Raw genomic sequence first — 4,831 nt, 5'->3', positions numbered from 1 at the left:
TTCTTTAGACCCATTTGTTTATTTCTGTTTTTATTTCCATTACTCTAGGAGGTGGGTCAAAAAGGATCTTGCTGTGATTTACATCATAGAGTGTTCTGCCTATGTTTTCCTCTAAGAGTTTTATAATGTCTGGTCTTACATTTAGGTCTTTAATCCATTTTGAGTTTATTATTGTGTATAGTGTTAGGGAGTGTTCTGATTTCATTCTTTTATATGTATCTGTCCAATTTTCCCAGCACCACTTACTGAAGAGGATGCCATTTCTCCATTGTATATTTTTGCCTCCTTTGTCATGGATTAGGTGACCATAGGTGTGTGGGTTTACCTCGGGGCTTTCTACCTTGTTCCATTTATCTACATTTCTGTTTTTGTGCCAGTACCATGCTGTCTTGATTACTGCAGCTTTGAAGTCAGGAAGCCTGATTCCTGCAGCTTTGTTTCTCTTTCTCATGATTGCTTTGGCTATTCAGGGTCTTTTGTGTTTCCATACAAATTGTGAAATTTTTGCTCTAGTTTTGTGAAAAATGCCATTGGTAATTTGATAGGGACTGCATTAAATCTGTAGATTGCTTTGAGTAGTATAATCATTTTCACAATATTGATTCTTCCAATCCAAGAACATGGTATATATCTCCATCTGTTTATATCATCTTTGATTTCTTTCATCCGTGCTTTATAGTTTTCTGAGCACAGTTCTTTTTCCTCAGGTGGGTTTATTCCTAGGTATTTTTTTCTTTCTGTTGCAATGGAAAATACAACAAATTTAATTTCTGTTTCGGCCCTTTTGTTAGTATATAGGAATGCAAGAGATTTCTGTGCATTAATTTTGTATCCTGCTACTTTACCAGATTAATTGATTAACTCTAGGAGCTTTCTGGTGGCATCTTTGGGATTTTCCATGTATAATATCATGTCACCTGCAAGCAGTGACAGTTATACTTCTTCTTTTCCATTTTGGATTATTTTTATTTCTTTTTCTTCTCTGATTGCTGTGGTTAGGCCTTCCAAAACTACATTGAATAATAGTGGTAAGAGTACACCCTTGCCTTGTTCCTGATCTTAGAAGAAATGCTTTCAGTTTTTCACGATTGGGAATAATACTGGCTGTGGGTTTGTCATATATGGCCTTTATTATGTTGAGGAAGGATCCCTGTATGTCCACTTTCTGCAGACGTTTTATCATCAATGGGTGTTGAATTTTGTCAAAATCTTTTTTTGCATCTATTGGGGTGATCATATGTTTTTTTTTTTTAACATCTTTATTGGGGTATAATTGCTTTACAATGGTGTGTTAGTTTCTGCTTTATAACAAAGTGAATCAGTTATACATATACATATGTTCCCATATCTCTTCCCTCTTGCATCTCCCTCCATCCCACACTCCCTATCCCACCCCTCCAGGCGGTCACAAAGCACTGAGCTGATATCCCTGTGCTATGCAGCTGCTTCCCACTAGCTATCTACTTTACGTTTGGTAGTGTATATATGTCCATGCCTCTCTCTCGCTTTGTCACAGCTCACCCTTCCCCCTCCCCATATCCTCAAGTCTGTTCACCAGTAGGTCTGTGTCTTTATTCCTGTCTTACCCCTAGGCTCTTCATGACATTCTTTTTTCTTAAATTCCATATATATGTGTTAGCATACGGTATTTGTCTTTCTCTTTCTGACTTACTTCACTCTGTATGACAGATGCTCGGTCTATCCACCTCATTACAAATAGCTCAGTTTCGTTTCTTTTTATGGCTGAGTAATATTCCATTGTATATATGTACCACATCTTTATACATTCATCCGATTATGGGTTGTCTCCATCTCCGGGCTATCATAAAAAGAGCTTCAATGAACATTTTGGTATATGAGTCTTTTTGAATTATGGTTTTCTCAGGGTATATGCCCAGTAGTGGGATTGGTGGGTCGTATGGTAGTTCTATTTGCAGTTTTTTAAGGAACCTCCATACTGTTCTCCATAGTGGCTGAACCAATTCACATTCCCACCAGCAGTGCAAGAGTGTTCCCTTTTCTCCACACCCTCTCCAGCATTTATTGTTTCTAGATTTTTTGATGATGGCCATTCTGACTGGTGTGAGATGATATCTCATTGTAGTTTTGATTTGCATTTCTCTAATGATTAATGATGTTGAGCATTCTTTCATGTGTTTGTTGGCAATCTATATATCTTCTTTGGAGAAATGTCTATTTAGGTCTTCTGCCTATTTTTGGATTGGGTTGTTTATTTTTTTGTTATTGAGCTGCATGAGCTGCCTGTAAATTTTAGAGATTAATCCTTTGTCAGTTGATTCATTTGCAAATATTTTCTCCCATTCTGAGGGTGGTCTTTTGGTCTTGTTTATGGTTTCCTTTGCTGTGCAAAAGCTTTGAAGTTTCATTAGGTCCCATTTGTTTATTTTTGTTTTTATCTCCATTACTCTAGGAGATGGGTCAAGAAAGATCCTGCTGTGATTTATGTCTTAGAGTTTTCTGCCTATGTTTTCCTCTAAGAGTTTCATAGTTTCTGGCCTTACATTTAGGTCTTTAATCCATTTTGAGCTTATTTTTGTGTATGGTGTTAGGGAGTGATCTAATCTCATACTTTTACATGTACCTGTCCAGTTTTCCCAGCACCACTTTTTGAAGAGGCTGTCCTTTCTCCACTGCACGTTCCTGCCACCTTTATCAAAGATAAGGTGTCCATATATGCGTGGGTTTATCTCTGGGATTTCTATCTACTTCCATTGATCTATGTTTTTGTTTTTGTGCCAGTACCATACTGTCATGATTACTGTAGCTTGGTAGTATAGTCTGAAGTCAGGGAGCCTGATTCCTCCAGCTCCGTTTTTCATTCTCAAGATTGCTTTGGCTATTCGGCATCTTTTGTGTTTCCATAGAAATTGTGAAATTTTTTGTTCTAGTTCTGTGAAAAATGCCAGTGGTAGTTTCATAGGGATTGCATTGAATCTATAGATTGCTTTGAGTAGTAGAGTCAATTTCAACATGTTGATTCTTCCAATCCAAGAACATGGTATATCTCTCCATCTATTTGTATCATTTTTAATTTCTTTCATCAGTGTCTTATAATTTTCTGCATACAGGTCTTTTGTCTCCTTAGGTAGGTTTATTCCTAGATATTTTATTCTTTTTGTTGCAATGGTAAATGGGAGTGTTTTCTTGATTTCACTTTCAGATTTTTCATCATTAGTATATAGGAATGCCAGAGATTTCTGTGCATTAATTTTGTATCCTGCAACTTTACCAAATTCATTTATTAGCTCTAGTAGCTTTCTGGTAGCATCTTCAGGATTCTCTATGTATAGTATCATGTCATCTGCAAACAGTGACAGCTTTACTTCTTCTTTTCCGATTTGGATTCCTTTTATTTCCTTTTCTTCTCTGATTGCTGTGGCTAAAACTTCCAAAACTATGTTGAATAAGAGTGGTGAGAGTGGGCAACCTTGTCTTGTTCCTGACCTTAGTGGAAATGCTTTCAGTTTTTCGCCATTGAGGATGATGTTGGCTGTGGGCTTGTCATATACGGCCTTTATTATATTGAGGAAAGTTCCCTCTACACCTACTTTCTGCAGGGTTTTTATCATAAATGGGTGTTGAATTTTGTCAAAAGCTTTCTCTGCATCTATTGAGATGATCATATGGTTTTTCTCCTTCAATTTGTTAATATGGTTAATCACATTGATAGATTTGCGTATATTGAAGAATCCTTGCATTCCTGGAATAAACCCCACTTGATCATGGTGTATGATCCTTTTAATGTGTTGTTGGATTCTGTTTGCTAGTATTTTGTTGACGATTTTTACATCTATGTCCATCAGTGATATTGGCCTGTAGTTTTCTTTCTTTGTGACATCCTTGTCTGGTTTTGGTATCAAGGTGATGGTGGCCTCGTAGAATGAGTTTGGGAGTGTTCCTCCCTCTGCTATATTTTGGAAGAGTTTGAGAAGGATAGGTGTTAGCTCTTCTCTAAATGTTTGATAGAATTCGCCTGTGAAGCCATCTGGTCCTGGGCTTTTGTTTGTTGGAAGATTTTTAATCACAGTTTCAATTTCAGTGTTTGTGATTGGTCTGTTCATATTTTCTATTTCTTCCTGATTCAGTCTGGGCATGTTGTGCATTTCTAAGAATTTGTCCATTTCTTCCAGGTTGTCCATTTTATTGGCATAGAGTTGCTTGTAGTAATCTCTCATGATGTTTTGTATTTCTGCAGTGTCAGTTGTTACTTCTCCTTTTTCATGTCTAATTCTATTGATCTGAGTCTTCTCCCTTTTTTTCTTGGTGAGTCTTGCTAATGGTTTATCTATTTTGTTTATCTTCTCAAAGAACCAGCTTTTAGTTTTATTGATCTTTGCTATTGTTTCCTTCATTTCTTTCTGATCTGATTTTAATGATTTCTTTCCTTCTGCTAACTCTGGGGTTATTTTGTTCTTCTTTCTCTAATTGCTTGAGGTGCAAGGTTAGGCTGTTTATTCGAGATGTTTCCTGCTTCTTAAGGTGGGCTTGTATTGCTATAAACTTCCCTCTTAGAACTGCTTTTGCTGCATCCCATAGGTTTTGGGTCGTCATGTCTCCATTGTCATTTGTTTCTAGGTATTTTTTAATATCCTCTTTGATTTCTTCAGTGATTACTTCATTATTAAGCAACGTATTATTTAGCCTCCAAGTGTTTGTATTTTTTACAGACCTTTTCCTGTAATTGATATCTAGTCTCATGGCGTTGTGGTCGGAAAAGATACTTGATACAATTTCCATTTTCTTAAATTTACCAAGGCTTGATTTGTGACCCAAGATATGATCTATCCTGGAGAATGTTCCATGAGCCCTT

This window comes from Lipotes vexillifer, unplaced genomic scaffold, assembly GCF_000442215.2.
Source record: "Lipotes vexillifer unplaced genomic scaffold, Lipotes_vexillifer_v1.1 scaffold574, whole genome shotgun sequence".
Taxonomy (NCBI): Eukaryota; Metazoa; Chordata; class Mammalia; order Artiodactyla; family Lipotidae; genus Lipotes; species Lipotes vexillifer.
The sequence above is the reverse complement of the archived record's forward strand: the minus strand, read 5'-3'. Positions refer to the sequence as shown.